Here is a 25227-nt window from a genome sequence, read left to right on the forward strand (position 1 = left end):
CCTTACTGGCAACTGGAATAGGCCCTGGCCCTAAACCCTAAACCCTAAGCCCTAGCCACACCTGGCTGGGTGAGGTCTTTGTTTTGTTTTGGAAAACGTAAAGAATAGCAAGGAAGTGAAATAGGAGAGATACATATTTCTGATTTAAAATAATTTTGATTTATATATGAAGGCTAGGGAAGAGAGACATGTCAAGGGCAACTTTAAGATATCAAATGATTAGAGCTCAATGAGGATGTGGCCACAGGAACTCTCATTCACTGCTGGTAAGCATGCAAAATGGTAAGGCTACTTTGGAAGGCAATTTGGGGGTTTCTTAAAAACTAATAGTCTTACTACGTGACCCTGCAATCATGCTCCTTTGAAGGAACTCCACACAAAAAGGTTCACATGGGCGGGTATTGCAGCTTTATTCATAATTGCCAAAATTTGGAAGCAACCAAGATGACCTTCATTTCGTGAATAGATAAATAAATTGTGGTACGTTCAGACAATGGAATATGTATCCACACTAAAAAGAAATGATCTATCAAGCTATAAAAAGACATAGAGAAAACTTAATCTTAAATGTATATGACCAAGTAAAAGAAGCTAATGTAGAAAGGCTACACACTGTGATTCCAATTATATGACATTCTAAAAAAGGCAAAACTATGGGACAATGAAAAGATTGGTTATTTCCAGGGCTTGAAGGTTGGGGTGAAATAAATAGAAAGGGCACAGAGAACTTTAGGGCAGTAAAAAGACTCTGTATGATACCATAATGGAATCATGAAGTTTCAAAAATTCACTAATTTCAAATGGCATTCAATAACTTTTAGTATCTCTAGCAGTATGCTGAAAGTGTTATACAATCAAGAACACAAAGGAATATATCTTCAGAGAAGTGCTTATAAAACCTGAAGAAAATATGTATGTTAGGAAAACAGATAATAGAATCAGGAGAATATCAAAATCTGCACCAATTTAAAGTCCCAGTCCTTATAAGATACCATAATAGTGAGTTGTATGGATGTTTGCTTATAGAAGCTATACTGAATAAAAGTTATAGTATGCAGAAATTTTAGAACAAAAACTTAGGTGTTAGCTAGCATTAATTTATGAGACAAGTTCAGGAGGTAAAATCATGAAGTCATTTATTTTATCAGTATTTTAGATTCCTCTTTTGGGTGTGGTCCTAGGATCTGAAAGAACATGTTGAACAAAACCAACTATGGCCTCAGCCATTATGAAGTGCACAACCTCGTTAAAGCTGATAGATACTGAGCAAGTGTTCGGCAGCTATGAAATCCAAACGTTGTGTTGAAGAAAAGATTTCTGATAGTATTGTTGCTTCTAAGAGGGGGATCTGACCAAACCTCACATTTGCTCCTTTTTACATGATTTTAATATATTATAAGCTCTAGCAATTTAACAGGGAAATACCTGTCTCCCCCTTCCTCCCCCACTCCTTTACTCTGCTTTTGTATTTTTCCTCTTCCTCAATGCTGAATCCAAAAGGCAACATACCATTATTCAATCTATTCTATTTGAAAGAGGTTATTGCTTAAACTTTTACAAAAATGGCATATGGCTTTGCTTCATGTTTTATAAACAACCGTTCAACATTAATTTACCTGAATTTATCATATCTTTCTTCCACCCTGTCTATTCTGTCTTAGATATGTCTTCATTTGAGTTGGGTGGTTTTCTCAGGAACATGAAATAAGTGTGCCTTACTGAACCTAACTGTGCTTGTCAGAAGAAAATTCTAGCGTCGTTACAAAAATTGTCAGAACAAATTAAGTCACAGAGAATATGATAATTCATTTGGGAAATCATGTTTTACAATTTGCTTCATTTTGTATAGCTTAACATAATACTTAAAAAATTTTTACACCCTTCAGAAAACGTATGCACACTGTAAAGAATGATAGTTTTGTGAAATGCTGTCTCTAGCTAAATGATATCTACTTCCATATTTTAAAACAAATGTACTCTAAAGATTGATATAATATTTATTATCATCGGCTGCTATGTAAATATCTTAGTCACGTGATTCCTTTAGAAGGCATGCTTAAATTTTTCTGCCAACTAAGTTTATGAGAAAATATAGTTAAATGTCTCACACCCCCTTTCAGTCACAACTTCTATATTCACATTTATTACTAGGCAGAAAAATGAAAGATAAAAAAGAGATTATTCAACTTAATGATTAAATCATTTTTAACTTTCGGTGTTTCACATTATGCATTAACAACCTACAGTTACCATCATAGATACCTGACTTTAGGGTATAATAAATTACATATTCATAAAAACGCTTAAGTTAATATTGTTATCAAGAGAAAACATAGCACAAAATAACTATGTTTGTTTACCAAGTGACAAAATACTTTCCTATTCATCTGTATGTACTCAATACCCATACGGCTCATCTAAAGTGAACATTTTTATTTTATTATTAAGGAACTAGTTAAGGTAATACTTACTAAGCAAATACTAAGCCCTAGCTGGTTGGCTCAGTGGATAGAGTATTGGCCTGCAGACCAAAGAGTCTCAGGTTGCATTCCAATCAAGGCCAGGCTCCTCCCCGGACTGGGCCCTGGTTGGGGCTCATGTGGGAGACAACCAATTTGTTTCTCTGTCTTTCCCTCTCTCTTCCACTCTCTCTAAAAATAAATTGGTGCTGAAACCGGTTTGGCTCAGTGGATAGAGCGTCGGCTTGCGGACTGAAAGGTCCCAGGTTCGATTCTGGTCAAGGGCATGTACCTTGGTTGCAGGCACATCTCCAGTAGGAGATGTGCAGGAGACAGCTGATTCATGTTTTTCTCTCATCGATGTTTCTAACTCTCTATCCCTCTCCCTTCCTCTCTGTAAAAAATCAATAAAATATAAATAAATAAATAAATAAATAAATAAATAAATAAATAAATTGGAAAAATAACCCCGTGCCAGGATTAACAATAACAACAAAAAGAAATATTAAGATGAGAGATAAATTATACAACTTTTGTGGTAAATGTCATAACATTATTAACATGGGAAAGTGTTGATGTGGAGCAAAGAAACACAAAATAAAAAATAAGCAAACAGACAAACAAAAAAGATTTGAGAAACCTGTTTTACAGTTTTCTATACCTAATCCTATATTCTTAAGTAAGTGTACATTCAAGATTTGTGCAATGAAAGATGGGTCTTCATTGTTCAGCAATGTTATCTAAAGAAATTTTGATTCTTGGGTAAATGATTTTCTTACTTACTCTCATTTTTATACATGGTTTCCTCTTCATAATAAAATCTTTAAAGTTAGGAAATTAAAAAGCTTGCGAGTTTGAGGTTAGTAGGCAAACCAATTGTGGAAAACACTGAAATAAATGGTAAGCAGAATATAACCATGGGTGTGCAAAATAGCAGTTAAGTAGTCCTTCTCATGTAGCTGCAAAATATGCTGTTGGAATTGCTACCAGAGGACTCCATGAGCAAAGCATGTGCAATTACAGTATGTGTCTAGGTTCAAGGTCATTAAAAGATAAATTAGGTTACAATTTGCATATATTAGTATATCAGAAGAGTGACATTCTGTATTTACTATATATATAGTTATGCATAAAATAGCAATATGATTAGCATTTTTATAGCAGGAGTTAATGGCAAAAAGTGATCACTGCAATAAGTAAAATGAGATGTTGTCTTTGCTTGTGTAATATCCTAGTCTTTTCACTTATTAATAGCCTTTAATACAATCACATGAATTAAATCCTAAAAAATGATCTTCCCTCATTTAACATACCCCATAAACACATATTTCCATATTTATCTACATACACAATTTTTTATTCTGTTACTTTCAGTAATCTATTTTCATTTCATCTCTGATATTAAGAAATCTCATCCCTAGCCTACTTAATTTCTATACCTTCACGCAACTTCCAAAGTAAATTGGGAAATCATTCTCTTTTTGCTGACCCACCAGTTCCTAACAGGCTTACATGTCCCCACTCATTCCCCAAATTTCTTCCGATTATTTTCAAGGAGACCCACTTTATTCCTGCATTCGGAATGTATTGATTTAAATTTGCTTCATAATTGTGCTCCATCTATTCCCCGAAGATCCGCCAAACTATGTACATTTATAATATTTTCACTTAAGCAGAAAGTTAAAAAAAATGTGGACCTTCTTGAACCCCACACCTAAAGGTTCCATTTTCCAGACAAAATAACTAATACTTGTGGGAGGCCTCAACTAGAGAGTATGAGAGCTCACATGTTGCTGCATTTCAACCCAGATGCTGTACGACTCTTCCTGTGGTCATTGGGTTTTCATTAATTCATAGGAAATTTGATATTTATTATAAGAAAATTTGGTTGAACATCCTGCAGAACTTTTTAAAAAATCTGCAGGCCTTATGTACCATAACTTTTGAAACCTCTCTCTTTATATCATGTCAAATTAATATGAAACTACAAGTATCCCACTCTAAGCAGTTTTGCTGAAAATCTTTAAAACGATTTTTATTGATTAGAATTGTTAAAAATTAAGTCACTTTGTTTTAGTACAGTTCATTAGTTCATATATTTAATTTTATTTCACTAACATCTAAATTGTTTTTTAACATTCATAATTTATATAGATTTTATATTTATGTTTCTGTGTGGTGTGGTGAGTACGTAGTTGTGCCTGTGTTTAAGCCTCAAAGAATTTGCGTGTTTTTGCAACATTTACAAACATTCGATACTAGTTTTATAATACCCAGTGTTTAAAATCAGCAATGATAACATCTTAGCCCAGTGATTTTGAACTGGTGCATCACAGCACACTAGTGTGCCACAGAATTTTTAAAACATGCAATACCTGATTATTTTAGTCAGGAGCACTGACCCCTCTTCCCTTAGATGGTCAAATTAAAAAAAAAAAATGACAACAGCCAACACAACAATAGCCATCCAGTGTGAATGAATCAAAAGTATAGCTATTTATTGTCAGATCAGCAAAAAAATGCATTTTTGGTGTGCTGCAGAATTTTATATGTGCCATGAGATGAAAAAGGCTGAAACGGTTGTGCTACCCTAAACTAACCTGCAATGACTGCACACAAGAACTGCATTCATGATACTGACTCAACTTGGCCCATGAACTCACATCTCATTTACCTTTCCCAATAAGAACACGGGAACAAGATTCTTTTTTCTTTCTTTCTTTTTTTTTTTTTTTTTTTTTTTGCGGGCCCACGAGGCTCAGAGGCTGGCCCTGCCTCAGCGAGACGCTGGCGGGGCGGGGCGGAGGAACAAGATTCTTAATACTTTTCCCCAGCTACCTTGAGTTTTCCTAAAGGTACTTTGCAAAACCATCTATGCCTGCTCTTCCCTCAATATTACCTTCTTTTTTTCTTCCTAGCTCCAAGTCCCTCTTCTTCTAAGTATAACAAGCTATCATTTATTCTACTATCATCTGGAATCCTCTTACCCAATCACTTAATATATAATTCCTACATATTCCTTAAACAAACTAAGTTATTTTTCTATTATAAAGGTAATATCAAACTATAATAAAAATTGCAGAATATAAGAATATCTACAGGTCTTTATATTTTAAATTATTAATATTTTGGTGTATTAGCTACTTATTTTTGCATTTATAATGTATAAACCAATCTGTGTTACTATTTTTAAAAAGTTTTTTAGAATTATAAAGGTAACAATTGATCATCATAAACATTGGGGGAAACTTTAATACATTGAGTTTGAATGAAAACACCCAGAATCCCCTTACGCACAACTACTGTTAACATTTTCCTAAATGATCTTGTGGTGTCTTATAATGATTTCAACACCTGTATATACTTAGAATTTTTTTAAAAAACCTATGTCATTCTGAACTTTGTTAGAAATTTTCTAAATTCCTGTCTGTAAACTAGAAGGCACCAGTTACAACTGAGAGAAATGATACCAAAATGAAGAGAGGACTGATTGAATATTATATTTTGAATACTGAATCACCAAAAATGTATTTTTCTATTTTATTCTTCAGTCAAGAAGTTAGATGTGCCTTCTTGAGAAATTTGACGAATTTGATTAAAACCTATTAATGAAAAAGGAGTTCTCCATTACAATTCCCAATTAGCATACTGAATTGTGAAGTTCACTGTTTCCCATTGTTATCCTCACTGGTCAGAGTTTCCAATCAGATTTGGTCTCTAAGAACAGAGAATGAGGTGGGATAAACTGGGGCTATCGAAGGTGTGAAAATATTAGGAAACCTCTCTCCAAAACCAAGCATGAAACTAAGCAAAATAGTAAAAACAAAACAAAAACACAACCATTTCCTATAGCTCTGGAAATTGAATTTAAAAAATTATTTGCTCATGAATAATTGCCAGCATTTTGGGTAAGAAAAATAGGAGGCTGCAGGAGTTATTACCTGCGTCTCCTCCACTTGAGCCACGCCAGGTGCACTTTCACCAGGGCAGAGTTTACCATGAAAACCAGCCACATATGGACTACAGGTGGTAGTCTTGATTTTAGTGAAAAAGGCAAAAAAATTCATGCCTGATGCCATTTTTAAACATGTAGCAAACACAGGAAGAAATAGATGTGAATACACACTGCTCTTGTAGCCGGAAGCTATAAGCCCAGGTAGGGTGAGCAGTGTGGTTCAGTCAAATATTTAACTAAGAGATCCTGCAGATGAGCAGAGGATTCGATAAGCTGTCCAAGTACCCTTCCTGGCTGGGAAATGTTGTGCATGAGCGTGCCTGCAGGAAAGGAAAAGCCGCGGCAGACATGAGACCTGGGTGAACTTTGAAAACACTCCCCGATCCACACACAAATTCAGCAGCAAAGAATATTAGGACTGTCTGGGCACAACTTTTGCCCAAATTATTAGCTGACCACTAAGCTTGGCAGACACACAGGAGACTCATAAAAATCCAGGCTAGAAAAAAAGAAGATTTAGCAAAACTGAGCAGAGTTATCAGTGATTGCCCATATCAAAGGAGACATCCTGCCGAAACCGGTTTGGCTCAGTGGATAGAGCGTCGGCCTGCGGACTGAAAGGTCCCAGGTTCGATTCCGGTCAAGGGCATGTACCTGGGTTGCGGGCATATCCCCAGTGGGAGATGTGCAGGAGGCAGCTGATCGATGTTTCTCTCTCATCGATGTTTCTAACTCTCTATCTCTCTCCCTTCCTCTCTGTAAAAAATCAATAAAATATATTTAAAAAAAAAAAAAAAAAAAAAAAGGAGACATCCAGTCAACAAGTCTTGGCAGAAAAAAACAAACAACAACAAAAAAACGCATACACACAAAACAATCGGAAAAATAATTGCTAATAGTAAAATATCCAGTTTTCAACAGCAACAAAAAACAAACATGCAGAGAAGCATAGACTTAGGACTAATAATCAGGATAAACTTATTAGTAGAAATTGACAAAAGAGTTGGATCTAACTGGCAAACATTTGAATAAACTGTTATTAATATGTTCAAGGAATTAAACAATCAATATCTGAGAATTTTAAAATCATGAAAAATATACCCATTGGACAATATTCAGCCTTGTACGTAAACTCAGAAATTAACACAAAATACCATATTTTTCTATTTAGTGAATTTATATGAATTTTAAATGTAATTTAGAGAGGGTGTGGTGAATTGCATCCTCTCATTCTTTCCTTCCAAAACTTGACAAACATTTTTGAGCATCTACAATGTGCCAGGCACTGTTTTTGTTTCTGAGCACACAGCAGGGGAGAAAACAAAATACCCTTTGCTCTTATAGATTTTATATTCTAAGGTAAATAAGACAATAAACCTAAGACATTAAAAAAAAATTGTCATAATCCAGCAAGCAAAAACCTTCATAGATTAAACAGAACTTATCAAAATCTAAAGCGATATTTGGGTGTTGAAAATTTTAACAGCCAAAGTAAAAATTTTACAAGACAAGTTCCATCACAGATTTGAAATGGTGGAAAGTAAAAAAGTGCCCAATAAAACATGTGACAGTACCTCTGGTCTCAGGTCCTGCATGTGAACAGCTAGGAAGTCATCACTCCTCTTCTTGTAATATGAAAAATCCCAATTTCTTAATCAAAATTAATGACTTTTCTTGGATCCATCGAAGAACGAAGGTTACAGAGTAAAGAGCCCAACTAAAATCTAAGAGACAAATTCAGATGCTCACAGCTGAGGCCTATTTATCGTGAGCAGAAGCTGCCAGGTGCTACTGTTTTTCCCACCCGCAGACAATTGGTAGGAATACCTATTGGTACTTTCTGCAGATTGCTGGAAGCTGGAGGCCTGTGCAGTCCAGTGTGAGAATGAGGAACTGCTGTGGTCCACAGTACTGGGTCATCTGTATTTTGGGGGAACTCACCAGCTTCTCACAATAGAAAGGCAGGAAAGATGTCCTTGTGGCTTTGGCTAGGAGAGAGGAGCAGTACCCTTTGTGAAATACTCCAGAGCCTACTCTACAGGGGAAGAGTCTCCCAGAAACTCATGCCACACACCTGCTCTTTTAAGGGACGGTGCCATTCAAGGTCTTATCTCCAGTCTCTGTTCCTGGCAGCAGGTTAGACAAGCAGCAGCAAAGGAGCCATATTGATCTCAGTGATAAAGAAATGCTGTTGAACCCTAGCTGATTTAGAGCGTCAGCCCACGGACTGAAGGGTCTAAGGCAGTAGTTCTCAACCTTGGCTGCACATTAGAATCACCTGGGAATCTTTTTAAAATCCTGTTTTCTGGGCCTCATCCTCCGGAAATTCTGTTTCTTTGTTACTAATGTTGTGGCCTCACCCCATAACAAAGAAACAGAATTTCCAGAGGATGAGGCCCAGAAAACAGGGTTTTAAAAAGATTCCCAGGTGATTCTAATGTGCAGCCAAGGTTGAGAACCACTGCTCTAAGGCTTGATTCTGGTCAAGGGCAGGTACCTCAGTTGCAGGCTGGATCTCGCCCTTTTGAGGTGTGTGAGGGAGGCAACCAATCAATGTGTCTTTCTCACGTGGATGTTTCTCTCTGTCTCTCCCCCTCCCTTCCACTCTCCCTAAAAATCAATGGAAAAATTATCCTCAGGTGGGGATTAACAGCAACAAAAAAAACAAAATGCTGTCGAGTCCAGTCACAGCTTCCATCATTGTCTCTATTCTTGGGTCTATTATGAAAGCATTAGGATGTAGATATTCTAAAAATCAAAATCGATGTACATTTTCACATTCTTTAATAAGTTCCTAACAAAATCTTGATATTATTTATCATAATATAAAATCTTTCCAAATAAAAACGTTTTCATGGTTTAATATCAGAAATGTATTTCTCGATGTTCAGAAATTTTACGTTGTAAGATATGGAGAAACATGAAATCCATGATATGGCATTGATTTATTCCAGAAGGGTCAGAGCTGAATTTAGAACTAAAATACACTAAATAAGCTTTATTTAGGTATTCTACAGCTTTCTCCAATTCATTACATGACTGTAGGTCATTTACCAATGTTTTCTTTTATTATTGCATGGATAAAGCTACAGTGTGATATATAATAAGCAGCACTGAGGTGCATTGAAATATTGGAAAATGAGAAAAATTTTATTATGTAATAATTAGCTATAAGGCCCTTATTTCTGTGAAACCTAGAATAATAATTTATATGTGAGGCTCTTTGAAGAATAAAATAATCTTTTTTATATAAGCTACTTACAATTAAGAGATTTATGAATGCAGTAGAAATTCAAAACACTTTGTGCACCTGAATTTGCATAATCATATACAAATTTATGAAAAAAATATATAATTGGTGAAGCCTGAAATCAACCTACTTTATAAATTTCCAATAAAATAATTTTATGTTAAATAATATTTAAAAGGTTAAGTAGTTATTACAACATAAATAAACAAGCCATATAAATGCAAAAAGCTCATGAATTAAGCACTCTCATTTACCAATAAAAGTAAAATTTTTAAACACTATGACAATGTCTTTAAGAACTGGCTATTATAATTTATAATTTTAATTTACCTTTTTAATGTATACTGTGCCTCTTTGAACTATTATAATTGTATCCAACTAGCAACTGAAAATAAATAAATCAATAGGAAAAAATGAAAACATTTTGAATATAATAGAAAATGTGACTTTATCATTCTTATTTTTGGCTAATATGTAATCTAAGAAGACATAAAATTACACTTCTCCCATTTCGGTCAGAATCACTTAGCTAAGAGTCACAAAATAGTGTGTAGATCATTATTGTTTTAATGTATCTAATGAATTTAAACAAAATCTAAAAGTCATTATTATATTCAAAAAATTATGGTAACAGCTTTTCTGAGCTATTTCCAGGCTCTGAAACTGTCAGATTCCAGATATCATTGAGCTGTATTGCTCTTTAAAACATGCAATGCCTATATTTCAGCAAACTGTGTTTTTAACCTTAAATAGAAAATAGCTAAACAATATAAGTTGACAACTGAGTAACTTGTGACTACAGTATTTCTTTAGAAGAGGTGTATAAGCTTATGAGGCTTATCCAAAGAAAACAGAAGTGCTGTGAATTCAAAAAAGAAATATTTTTGAACTATAATTGAATTATTTTATAAGGATTAACAAATAAAAAGTATAAAAATACTAAATACAGCACCAATATAAACTGGTTTCACTTTTTCTATGGAAATTAGCAGTGAAATATTGAGTTTTTGTATTTTAAATATGTGTGGTAATAACTAAGATAGAAAATATAATAGGAATTATTGTCTACTAGCTAGTCAGTCTTAGCTTCTGAACATAATCACATCATCATGTTTACAAAAAAATTCAGTTTTGAAGATACAATAATTAATGAACTGAACTATCAGGTTGAAAATTAAATTACTTCCTCAGAAGAAGTCTATCTTAACAAATATGATCTTAAAACTATCAGAGCAATAAATTGCCTTAGATAATTTAAATCAAATATTAATAACCCTTAAATAAAAATCAAATCACTCTATTTTTTTCAAAGAATGCATGACATATAATTATTTGTATCATATTATGATTTGGAAAGCTTCATGTGTTGCAAAAGTACCTACCTGAAAAATAAAAGCCTACACTCAACCAATTTAAGAATATTTTATTCAGCTCATTTATTCTTAATTGCTTTATCTTAGCTTCCAGAGTTCCCAATTTCCCAAGAAGGGTAAATGGATTAAACTATTAATGACTAACATATCAATATCTACCACTTATGTCCAATAAATCAACAGGGTTATAAATAATTTAAAGCTTCAACGCCTGCAGTTATACAAATATTTATTCATGTTTTGTCATAAATAATTTTCCCACAGTTGGTAAAAAATATCTGAAGTGAGTATTTTATCTTTGGGGCATTCCAGAAAACCAAACTTGTTAGGATTATTTCTATACTTTTTAAAAAATATATTTTATTGAATCTTCTACAGAGAGGAAGGGAGAGGGATAGAGAGTTAGAAACATCAATGAGAGAGAAACATGGATCAGCTGCCTCCTGCACACCCCCCACTGGGGATGTGCCTGCAACCAAGGCGCATGCCCCCGACTGGAATCGTACCCAGGACCCTTCAGTCCTCAGGCCAACGCTCTATCCACTGAGGCAAACCGGTCAGCGCATTTCTATACTTTTTTTTTCTGATGTGTGATTTAAGTGGTATGGTGATTTTATTCATCTGGACCTAAAATATGAGCAAAAAACCCAACCCCCAAAACCTCACATCACTGGATTATAATAACATATGGACATCAAGTCAATCTTTATATGTAATCAAGAAATATACTTGGTTTTGATTAACAGTTGAGGACATACTCTATAAAATATACTATATAAAATTATAATTAGTCAATGTTTATGAACCACTTGACTGTAAAGCATGCTTCTTTGTTAACATTTAAAGAGATGAGTTAACACAAAAACACACTCATCTTTCTGTGAAATTGTCTTCATATTCTTCCCTTCAGGGAATCAAAATGTAAGCTCTGGGAGAACAGGAACTTGTCTGTCTTATTCTTTGATATATTCCAATTACTAGTTAGAGTGCCCAGAAGGAATTAAATGAATCTTTTTTTCAGAAATGAACTCAATGTACATATTATCCACCTCTTTTCCAATCCCTGGATTTTACATTAGGTCATAATCTCTATTCTGACTGTATTTCTTATTCCATATGAATAACTTTGATCATTGAGCTGCAAAATCTTTTTAAAAAACAAAACTTTTAAGACAAAAATTTCAAACTTGAAGAGTGTATAGTGTTTAACATTCTAGTGAAAAAGTTATAGAGTAGGGGTGGGGAACCATTTTTCTGCCATGGGCTATTTGGATATTATAACTTCATTTGTGAGTCATACAAAATTATCAACTTAAAAATTAGCACCTGCTAGCCTGGTGGGTATGGCTCAGTGGTGAAGCATTTACCTATGAACCAGGAGGTCATGGTTGGATTCCTGATCTGGGCACATGCCTAGAATGCAGGCTTGCTTCCCAGTGGCGGGCATTCAGGAGGCAGCTGAACAATGATTCTCTCTCATCATTGATGTTTCTATCTCTCCCTCCTCCCCTTCCTCTATGAAATTTTTTAATATATATATAGATATAGATATATCTGTATATCTATATATATATAGAGAGAGAGAGATAGATATACAGATATATATAGATATCTGTATATCTATCTCTCTCTCTATATATAGATATTTTTATTTAGCCTGCTATATTTGATCAAACTTTTAATTAACTCACCCCTAATGCCTTGGCAGGGTCAGACCAAATTATTTTGTGGGCCTTATATGGCCCACAGGCCAGATGTTCACCACCCCATTGTAGAATAGTAACATGTCTAAATTTTGAATAACCAAAAATCCTCATTAGAAATAAAAAAAAAATATGAAGGTACTTAAAGAGATTGTAGACCAGGGCTTTCCCAGAGCTAACTTCAATATAGCAATCAGGTTTCTTTGTGGAGGTGAAAGAACCAAGTACAAGGAAGCAGCTAGAAATGAGAAAATACAAAACACCAAAATAAATCACTAATAATTTTGTCAGAATTATTAAGTTCAGCCAAAACTGGTTTGGCTCAATGGATAGAGTGTCGGCCTGCGGACTGAGAGGTAACAGGTTCGATTCCGGTCAAGGGCATGTACCTGGGTTGTGGGCACATGCCCAGTAGGAGATGTGCAGGAGGCAGCTGATTGATGTTTCTCTCTCATCGATGTTTCTAACTCTCTATCTCTCTCCCTTCCTCTCTGTAAAAAATCAATAAAATGTATTTAAAAAAAAAGAATTATTAAGTTCAGATATGAATCACTAAGACCTAAGCACAATCTTTCCTTTTCAGTTCTTCTTGAAACTTAAAAGAAAAATAAGAAATGGATAACTCCAGGAGATTGTCAATATGTTAACAGATGGCAGTAGAAAAATTCACCTTTCTATTTAGCTTCCATATTTTCTAATAAAGAAGGTAATCTTCAATCTGAAATAACAAAGCAAAATAAAAATAGATTTAAAAATTAAAATCCATGATTGAGGACGATCTGGTAAGAGCTAATCACACCCCTTTTAAGTGAATTTAGGTGTCGTGACTGAGATGTATTTGATCAGAGGACCAAAATGATTTTAAGTCTGGACACCACAATGCATTTCAGAATTCATAGGCATGACCAAGTTAACAGAAGATTTAATAAATACAATTATGATGAATTTTTTAAAGGAAAATTTTGTAGTCTCTTGCAGACTGCATATATTTGAGTGTTATTTTTATTTTAATACCTTCAGTTACTATATGTCTTTTAATTGGAGAATTATATTATTACTAGAGGCCCAGTGCACAAAAATTTGTGTACTCAGGGGGTCCCTCAGCCTGGCCTGTGCCCTCTCGCAGTCTGGGACTCCTTAGGGGATGTCTACCTGCTGGCTTAGGCCTGCTCCCCAGGGAAATGGGCCTAAACTGGCAGTCAGACATCCCTCTGGCAGCCCGGGAGCCCTCGGGGGATGTCCACTTGCCAGCGGGGAGCAGGCCTAAGCTGCAGTTGGACATCCTTAGTGTTGCTGAGGAGGTGGGAGAGGCTCCCACCACCACCGCTGTACTGGCAGCCGTCAGCCTGGCTTGTGGCTGAGCAGAGCAACCCCTGTGGGAGAGCACTGACCACCAGGGGGCATCTCCTGCATTGAGCGCCTGCCTCCTGGTGGTCAGTGTGTGTCATAGTGACCAGTCATTCCCAGTCATTCTGCTGTTAGAGTCAATTTGCATATTACCCTTTTATTATATAGGATATTTAGAGTAATTATTACTAGGTAAAGACTTCCAATCACCATTCAGTTAATGACCTTCTGATTGTTTCCTAGTTCCTTTTTACTTTCTTTCTTTGCATGTATCACAGCCCCTAGAATGACAAGGTGCAGCAGTAGGGTGGGTGTAGGAGGCAGGGGCGATAGCAGCACACTTTTGGGATGGTGATTCAGATTCTGGTGGAGTTGGGCAGTCACAGAGCAGCAGCAGCTCACCCGAGTGATGATAGGTCAAAGCCGTGACTTAGAACCCTGAGGTCAGGCACATAACTACAGCAGTAGGGCCCTAGTTATAGAGGGTCAAAGCCCCATTAAAGGATTCCAGGGTAGGGGATGGAGCCGTGGCAGCTTGGTCCTCAGTTTTTGAGCTCTGGAGGCTTTCTGCTGCTTCTTTGTTGTAGTCCAGGCTTCCCCAGAGCTAACTTCACTTGTTTGTAGTTGTGTATTCATTGGTTTTGTATGGGAGATGAGCATTGGTATTTCCTAACTCTCCATCTTGGTGAAGTCACCTTAGCTTGTCAGTTTACACACACACACACACACACACACACACACACACACACACACTTTCTTGCTGAACTTTTTATATTGTAATTCCATTGAATCTGTAGATAAATTAGGAAGAATTGACATTTTTACAACACTAACAATTTCTAGCTATATACATCTCATTACACATTTTAAAATATTCTTTAATTTTTTCAAATAAAGTATATAATTTTAATCTGTGTATATGACTTACATATGTTTTGTTAGATGTATTTCTAGAAATTTTTCTGATTCTTTTTAAAAAGATATGTTTTATTGATTTCAGAGAGGAAGAGAGGGAGAGAGAGATGGAAACATCAATGATGAGAAACATTGATCCGCTGCCTCCTGCACACCCCACACTGGGGCTGGAGCCCGAAACCCTGGCATGTACCCTGACCAGGAATCAAACTGTGATCTCCTGGTTCAAAGGTCAAGGCTCAACCAGTGAGCCACACTAGATGGGCTGATTCTCTCTTTTTAAAATAACTTATTGATAATATCAAAAATTACATGGTAGTTTAATTATTTTAGAGATTTAGATATTTGTTTATTGTGTTTACTCAAATTAGTGCTCTGTGAACTATTACCTTCAGTGTTTCTTCAGATTTTATTACTTACTAGTGGCCTGGTGCACAAAATTTGTGCAGGAGTGGGGTGTCCCTCAGCCCGGCCTGCACCCTCTCCAATCCGGGACTCCTCGGGGGATGTGCGACGGCCTGGGGGATCGGGCCTAAACCAGCAATCAGACATCCCTCTCACAATCCAGGACCACTGGCTCCTAACTGCTCACCTGCCTGCCTGCCTGATTGTCCCAAACCACTCTGCCTGCCGGCCTGCTCACCCCCAACTGCTCACCCCCTGCCCCCCCCCCCCCCCCCCCCGCCGCCTGCCTGCTTGCCCCTAACCGCCTCTACCTCGGCCCCGCCACCATGGCTTTGTCCAGAAGGACATCCGGAAGGTCTCCCAACTAATTAGCATATTACCCTTTTATTAGTATAGATTTCTATAAGCTCTTCTTCCTTTGAGGATGTCTTTAGTTTCTTGATATCCTTTTTAGGATGACAAAGATTATGAACTCTACTGTTCTCATACAGTTAGGTTATAGAATTTTCTAAACCCCTTGCTGTCCCACAATTCCTTAGGTAAATAGTTTGTGTGACAATAGTAACTGACCGGGTTGACAATGATAAAGTAATACACCGGTATATGTTGTGGCAAGGTCAAGATAGATAACCATTGTGTTTTCTTTTCTCATCAGGGGAGAACAGCTGTTTTCTTAGATAGCAATGACTAGTAGTCAGAATATATACCAGCATATTTCTTTTAAAATATTGGTACTAGGAAGTAAATAACTTAAAAATAACATAAAAATAAATAATGATGAATGCTCTGAGAAATGCAGTGTCACACACATGAATGTTACCTGTTTAGTACCTGTCTCTCAATAAAGATATCTTTCATCATGATAACAAAGAGTAGAAATACAAAGTAAAACAACTTAGGAGAGTAGAAAGGGAAAATCAATTGAAGAATTTAAAACACAGCCTCTCTTCTCCCCTAATCCATTTTGGACACAAATTTCAATGAATATTTTGATGAATAAGGAAGTATATTTAATTCTTTTCAGTAAGGAAAACACAACTTTTGTTTTGTTGTTGTTTAATAATGAGTGTTCATTATGAAGAAAATAATTGTTCATAGGGATACTGATTCATAATAATCTCTCCATATGCTCATGAAGAATATGCAGTGATAAAGTATAGCAGGAAAGGTGTGAATCTCTGCCCCCAAAAGAAAGATTGGTTTAAACTGGGAATAAATATAAGACTAGGTTTAGGTAAGATCAAATGCTATGTATCAAAATTTAACCATTTATCCTTTTTTAAAAAAAATATATTTTATTGATTTTTTACAGAGAGAAAGGGAGAGGGATAAAGAGTTAGAAACATCGCTGAGAGAAACATCAAGCAGCTGCCTCCTGCACACTCCCCACTGGGTATGTGCCCGCAACCAAGGTATATGCCCTTGACCGGAATTGAACCCGGGACCCTTGAGTCCGCAGGCCAATGCTGAATCCACTGAGCCAAACTGGTTAGGGCAACCATTTATCCTTTGATTTAATTTTTATTGTTCTCAAATATTTTTCAAGTACCCACCCTATGTGAGAAGAAAAAGGAGGGGGATAAAAAGGAAAGAAGAAAAAGAAAGATATATGTTTCTTGTTCACAAGGAGTTCTCATGCAATGGGTATTAAACATTCTGATTTATAAACAGTGGGTGGGTGCCAGGAGCCATTTGCCAGGAGCCGGTCCATGCTTGCTGTTTCAAGGGACCTGGCATATATGGCATACTGTGCTTAATATGTTTGCTCACCTTCTTGGCACTATGTGTTTTAACCAAGGTCTCTGAGAAAGGTTGTTTCCCCAGGTAGGGATTTTCCCCTGAAGTTAGGGAGGGAATAAAACCTCTGAACTAAGTGCCAGGCGGGTAATTAATCACTTTAACTATGAACAATCATGCTTAAGCTACATAATCTTTACTCCCTGGAATGGAGATAAGAAACGCCCTAATCTTTGGAATAGAGATTGATAGGATTGGAATCAACTGGTATAAATACAGATGTAACAAGACAGAATTTAGAAGACAGAACCTACACAGAACCTAGAGACAGAAGAACTTCGCTGGAGAGAACATGGCAAAAGGTCCTGGACAGAAACTGGCAACAGAACCTAGAGACAGAACCTAGCGAGAGAACCTGGCTGAAGAACCTAGAGACAGAATCTGGCTACAGAACCTGTATAGAACATGGCAAGAGAACCTGACTAGAACCTGGTGACTGAACCTGGCTGGAGAACCTGGACAGAACCTGGCTGGAGAACCTAGTGAGGGAACATGGCTACAGAACCTGGCTGGAGAACCTGGCTGGAGAACCTAGCAAGAGAACATGGACACAGAACCTGGCTGGAGATCCTAACCAGAACTTCGCTGGAGATCCAGACCAGAACTTGGCTGGAGATCCTGGCTAGAGATCCTGGCTAGGCTGCTGATCAAGTGAACGCTGTCTCCGTGTCATTCCTTCTTCGTCGACTCCGTCCACACCTTTGGGGACCACTGGACCTGCTGGGGTTGGACCCCAGCAGGTGGGTGTTTAATATAGATATTATCATCCTAAAATAAGCTATTGGTTAATAACAGTGACAGTATAATGAGGATCTGATATATAAATTTCAGTGGGTCAGAGGTGAAAGAATACACTTAATTGATATAAGAAAAATTGGAACCTTTTCAATATTAATGACGAGTCATTGAAAGTATGCATTTCTGATATTCTGAAGTCAATGCTATCAAACATTGCCTTTGTAAAATGTTGAGTAATTTAGAAAACACTCAAAGAGTGAGTGGCTAACTGAGGCACATACCTGTTTCATGCAACTCTCCAGTGGCAGGTGATTCAGCAGCTGAGTAATGCAGATATGAAGGCTCAGACCCATGAAGGCCTCCTGAGTGTTCAGTGGTCCTCAAAGAGTCCCATCTATAAAAGCATATACTTGCCATATTTCTTGTTAGGTGTAATTATAAAGCTAGGTTCTAGAAGATAATATGCATTTTTAAAAGAATAAATAAAATGATCTAATACTAGATAAATAGAGAACATTCAAAATTATGAATTTTAAGACTTTTTCCAAGTTATATATCTTTGAAATGAAACAATAAAGGATAGTTAAGCTTATATTATTTTTTTCTTTTTCCCTGCCATGCATATCACTGTTTATCATTGCTTGCTTGTGGCATTATTTCATAACTTAGTTCAGGAAATTGTTGTTCTGTAACACTTTATTGGACTGTCTATACTTCACTTGGGTAACTTTATTTTCTAAGTATTTCAGGCTAACACTGTAAACATGCAACAATATCTGAGTAAATTTTGTTTTAATTGAAGTTAGCCGAAGATATTTCAATCAGTTTCAGAAAGCAAATCAAGATTTGCTAGGTATGCTCTAGCCGTATAGCTCAGTTGGGTAGAGCATCCCAGTACACCAAGGTTGTGGGTTCGATCCCCATCAGGGCACATACAAGAATCAACTAATGACTGTTTTAAAAAAGCGGAGCAACAAATTGATGTTTCTCTCTATCCCTATCTCTCTCTTCCTCTCTTTCTAATATCTATAAATAAATTAAGGATTAAAAAAAAAAACAGACTTGCTGGATAATGTTTCTGAAATTTCTTTCCATTGATTATTCCTTATAATTACAGATAATTTTTATTTCCTGATTCTTTTTTTTAAGAAGAATATCACTTGAGTTTTTTATATATAGCTTTATGAAAAGAGAACAGAAACTCAAGGAGAAGAAAATGGGAACCAGCAGGAGGCTCCTAGATAGTACATTTTCACTACAGAACTACAGGCAGTTTCAGAAGAAAATAAAAAAGATAAATCGAGAATTTACCCTTAATCACGTGGCATTTATTCTGCTTTATAAATGCTTATTTTAACCGCCAAGTAGACTGAACAATTAACAATGAACTTAAACCCATAACAAAACATTCAGGGACACATGCAACCTAAAATAAAATTATTTCTAATTTTAGCAGTGGCATTAATCTCCTTGCATTTAAATTTTTTAAATTTTATGCTGTAGGAAATAAATTTTAGCTGCTCTTTGTGAGATATGTAATAAGGAAAATTGCCACATTGATTGCCTTGCCTTTTCTTAAATTAATATGTAAAGCACTTGTTCAGCTGTGCTGAAATAAATAAGCTTGCTTAAAAAAAAAAGAAAGAAACGCATCAACCTAGTCAAAGCAGTCAGCAGATTCCGGTAAGTGCTTTAAAACTCACTTAGATAACTATTTTCTTTTCTTTAAGAAATATTTTGCAAATTGAGAGGGCCTAAATGAAAATGTACTTTAACAGTTTAGACCAGTAGTCGGCAAACTGCGGCTCACTAGCCACATGCGCCTCTTGGGCCCCTTGAGTGTGACCACGAAGTTTCAATCGCACTGTACATGCGCGCCCGCACGTGGTATTTTGTGGAAGAGCCACACTCACCGCTGTTTGCTGACCACTGGTTTAGACTTTCAGTCGGTAAATGATACTGTATTAATCTGTATCAGTTCACAGTTTAGAATTTTATGCACAATTTTGTTGTTTGTTTAACATAGTAAAACATGTGACCTTCATTCATATATTTGTTTTTCATACAATAACAACATGAGGAATCTGTTTTCAGAGAACTATTGCTTTCCTATTTATCTGTAGATAGTAAACTCTTTTAGGTCCCAGTAGAGTGAAATAAGTTTCACTAATTCTGAACTAATTTTCAACCATTGCTTTGTTCTTCTCACATAAAACATTTGCCATAACCAGCTTATTGGAATAATAGCCTAACAGGAAGCAGAAGTTCTGAGTCTCTGTCTCTTTCATCTTTTATGAGAACATAAGGTAAACATAAAGGAAAATTCAATATTTCTTTGTCAAATAAGGGTAAAATATAGACTAGATCTTAAGATGGTGTATTGCAAGTCTCGTAACATTAGCCTCTAAGCCAGTAGTACTCTAAGACTCAGATAAATCATCCTCAATATCCTATATATATGAATGAAAGAATTTGCCTTTTCATGTCAATATTTCTCTCCAATGTATACATTAATGATTACTCTTTCATTTTTTAATTTGCATGATTACAGGATATAAACTCTTTACACATAAAGAACCCAACACATAATGTTGATTTGACATTATCAATGTGTTTTGTTTCTCCTTCTACTGCTATGCTTAATAGCTACATCTACCATTTCTCACAAATGTATTGTTATGTGTATTAAGTTCACAATTTCACTTTTAGTAGGGACTCATTTAAAAGTAAATGCCATAAGAAAATTAGACACAACTCGTATTTTTTAAACAGAAGATTTCTGCCATATAAAGAATCTGGGCAGATAATGTGTAATATATAGTGAGATAGGAAAATTTTGTTGCCTACAATGACACCAAGGAGATAAATGACAGTATTACCAATGAGCATCCGTAGTGGTGGTAGTCTGTGCCAATCCTCCCTTCAATCAATAAAAACGTGTTTGATTGAAGGGTTTTTCCCCCCCTCAGGGAAGCCTAAACAGTTACTTCACTAATGATCCCAGTGACCCAGAAATGAAACACTACATTTCACAAAACTCTTGGAGTGCACTATAAACAAGACTTACAAAATGTCATGTCCTTGAAAACATGAAATCTAACATGCTGGTATGTGTCTTATACTCAGAATCGGGTTCAGAAAGGAATTGTTTAATGGGCCACAGAAGGAGGCTAGGTCTATTATTAAAAAGAAACACCCTTATAAGTAAAACAATAGAAAATCTGAAATGTGAAGTTTCTATAGTACAAGATTGGCCACTCAATTCCTTTCATAACCTGGTGGTGCCATTTCAAGATTATTTATAGCTCTGAGGAGACTAGATGGTTTTTGAAAGGTGTTGATCTGGGAAATCCTAGAGAGTCCAGGTTTGTTCACATGCAAAAAGTATTAAATCTAATTTAGCACTAGCTGATTGCCTGATTTAAAAAATTTCAAATGATAATTATGATGACCCATTTCTTAAGAAAACAATTTTGCTTGACAATTTATATCTTGAAATGTACTGTTTTTTTATCCTCATAGCCAAAGAGAAACACAAATTTAAACCTAACAAATATTTGATTTCATTATAGTATATATGAAAATGATGTTGATATTATTTATTCTTTATCATTTATATGTTTTTGAGGAATGTCTTTCATCATATGTGATTTTCAAATATTTCATTGCATTCATGTTTTGCCTCCTCGTTCTCTTAACAGTATTTTTTTAAGTCCAATTTGTCAGTTTTTTCTGTTATGGATTTTGCGTTTGATATTTAAATAAGTAATATTTGCTTAAACCAAAGTCACAAAGGGTTTAGTCCTATATTTTACTCTGTAAAGTTTTATAATTTTTCATTTACCATTTGGGTCTTTGGCACAGTTTGACTTAAAGTTTAAACATGATGTGCTTCATATGAAGGTTCACTTTTTTGCATATGGATATCCAGTTGGTATTGCACCATTTGCTGAAAAACTTCACTGTATGCATTGAATTGCATTTGCACATTTGCTGGCAAACAATGGATGATCTCTGTGTAGGTCTATTTCTGGATTCTTTATTTAGTTTTCTTATCTATATATCTATACTTGTGCCTATACCAGCTGTCAGCAAATTATTTCTATAAAAGGTCAGATAGTAAATATATTAGACATGTTTCTTTTATTTAATTTTAGTAAATTTAACTTTATATTTACATAATCAAATAGGACCAGTGTCTACCATATTTGACTGAGCAAGTGTAAAAGGAGGTAGACATCTTATTTATATCAGTATTAGATAACTCAAGGGTGCATACTGTAATCATTATACTAGGGGATTAAAAAAGGAAAAAGGTTTAATTACTAAGCTTATTAGGTATAAAGATAGAATGATAAAAATATTTATTTAATCTCAAAGAAATGAAGTAAAAAAAGAATAAAAATCAAATATTTAAACATAACTAAAGGAAAAGCATGAAAAGCTATACTATAGAAACACACAAGCAAAGCTGACTTAACTATATCATTAAAAACATAGGTTTTAATGTAAAAAACTCTACTATAGATCAGGGGTCCTCAAACTTTTTAAACAGGGGGCCAGTTCACTGTCCCTCAGACTGTTGGAGGGCCAGACTATAGTTTAAAAAAAAACTATGAACAAATTCCTATGCACACTGTACATATTTTATTTTGAAGTAAAAGGCTCTCCTAACTTCAAAAAAAAAAAAAAGGCCCTACTAACTGCAAAATAAAAAAAAAAATAGACCTCCTAACTTCAAAAAAAATAAATCCTAACTTGTTCTTACCTTGGTCCTCAGGCAGCAACAGGCTCTGCACAGGCAAGCTCGTGACTCGTCTGATCACACCCGAGACAGAGAGGAGGAGTCCAGAGACAGAGAGAAGGAGGGGAGTCGGTGGGTGAGTGCGGCCCACATTCCACACATGTGCACTGTGGGCCCAGGACGAGTTGGCTGCTAAGCAACAGGCAGCGGCGGCAAAAACACCCGGCGGGCTGGATAAATGTTTTCAGGGGGCCGTATGTGGCCCGCGGGCCGTAGTTTGAGGACCCCTGCTATAGATGAAGAGGATTTTTGCAATGTTAAAGGTTTCAATCTGTGACAACATCATAACAATTTTACTTTAATATACCCTAAAATATAAAAAGTAAAACTGGACAAAACTAAAATCAAAAGTAGATCATTTGACAATCATATTGCAAGATTTTAACAAACATCTGTCAATAACAAATAATATATATATAATAACATGTAATAATATGATAGATATAATATTGTTTTATAGATACATATATATAATTTTATTTAAAATATGAATATAATTTACAATAGCCAAACCCAGGAAAATGACATGTTTTTAAGGTTTTTGTAAAAAGCAAATCTAAACTATCGTGTTAGAAAGAATAAATTTTTTTAAGAAGGAGAGAGGGGACAATGGCAGGCGAGCAGGAGAGTTGCAAGTCCCTGAGCGGGCTGCTGAGCGGCCTGGCCCAGAAAGATTTCCACGGGCACCTGGGCATTCCTGAGGAGCTGCTGCGGAGCCAGCTCTACCAGGAGGTGCCACCCAAGGAGTTCCAGCCTTTTCTGGTGAAGATGAGGGGGATTCTTAAGTCTGTTGCATCTGCAGACATGGATTTCAACCAGCTGGAAGCATTCTTGACTGCTCAAACCAAAATGCAAGGAAGGATCACATCTGATCAAGCTGCTATCATTTCTAAATTCTGGAAGAGTCATAAGACAAAGATCTGAGAGAGCCTGAGGAACCAGAGCTGCTGGGACAGTGGGCTTCAGGGCCTAAACTAGAGAGTTGATGGCAAATCACAGTCGCACTCAGCTCAGATACACACCCCTGTTGCTATCACAGAGCTGGACAGGAATCTGAATTTCTGTGTTTGGAATTTGATGAGGCCAAGATCAACCAAGTTCTGAAGAAGCTCCCAGAGGCAGAAGACAGTATCAGCACACTGATGCAGCCAGCCTGGCTGAAAATGGACTTGTTGAAGCAAAGGTGTTCATGATCTGTTTTGTTTTCTTTAAATATTATTCACCCATTAGTATTAAATCCTCAAATTCAAATTTGCCTGCCTCTGCTTGCTGGGACTTATTTTTTCCATTTAATTTTATAGTTGTTCTACTGCAAAGGCTCTTATACTTCAGCATGTAGAGGTACTTGTAACAGCATTTTTTTATTTTTTTTTTAAAGGAGGTGTTCAGAACCCTATCCCCAGAGACTTGGATTCAGGTTGTGGGGTCAACTTTAGAAACCCATACTATGGTGGTTTGCTCCTGAGTAGGATTTTAGGAATATATACAAGATAAATTATACAAGAATTAGAAAACATTTTATGCAAACAAATACAAGGCTCACCAAATACTGTGTATCTTGAGCTGAGGCCTAGAGGAGATTTGCTGACCCTTGACAGTAAACCCAGAGATGCTTCTGGAACTGATTCAGGTATTTGAGTTAGTTCTACCCAAATCTGGGGGATCTGGTTTGATCTGAGCTACTGAGAAACATGGGGTTTTTTAGAAGCTAGAAATAAACTGATCTCATCACAAAGGGACTCCCTCACCTCAAGTCAGGACTGTGGGAAGAGAAAAATGTCTCTGGAGGTGATGTGAGGTTCTTTACCTCAGAAAATGTTACTTGAGTCATCAAATAAAACCTCTTTAAGAAAATATCTGCAGCTCAGCCAAAATGGCTCAGTGGTTGAGCATCGGCCCATGTACCAAGAGGTCACTGGTTTGATTCCCAGTCAGGACACATGCCCGGGTTGTGGGCTCGTTCCCCAGTAGGAGGCGTGCAGGAGGCAGCCAATCAATGTTTCTCTCTCAGTGATGCTGCTTCTATCTCTCTCTCCCTCTCCATTCTCTCTCTAAAATCAATAAAAACATATTTAAAAAAAGAGAGAGGGTGGTTGGTTGAGGGCAGAAAGTAGTCCTCTTATATACCAAAAATAAATGTGTAAGGTCTTGACCTGAGCAGTGATTATATGGACATTCTCTTTGAGGTCATTTATTGGGCTGTATATTTATGTTTGCCTACTTTCTTTCAGTCTGTGTTTTATTTCAGTATTTGATAAATCGGGATGAAAGGAGACTGGACTTAGGGTGGTAAACACACTACAATATACAGATGATGTATTATAGAACTGTATACCTAAAACATATATAATCTTATTAACCAATGTCACCCCAATAAATTCAATAAAAAATAAACAAAAAAATGAGAAATTGTACTTTTGCAGATGACATAATTTTTTAAAAAATATAAATCCCTGGCAGAGAAACAAGATGGCGGCATAA

The 25227-nt window shown here is 36.0% G+C and overlaps 1 pseudogene across 1 annotated transcript; it reads left to right on the forward strand.

The window, feature by feature from the left end:
- The first annotated feature begins 23355 nt into the window (after positions 1 to 23355).
- On the forward strand, positions 23356 to 23939 carry LOC308520232 (COMM domain-containing protein 1-like; annotated as a pseudogene). The gene has a single exon. The product of its transcript is annotated as a COMM domain-containing protein 1-like (transcript).
- The last annotated feature ends 1288 nt before the right edge of the window (positions 23940 to 25227 follow it).

Source organism: Myotis nattereri (assembly GCF_964212035.1).
Source record: "Myotis nattereri genome assembly, chromosome: 5".
NCBI classification, from domain to species: Eukaryota; Metazoa; Chordata; class Mammalia; order Chiroptera; family Vespertilionidae; genus Myotis; species Myotis nattereri.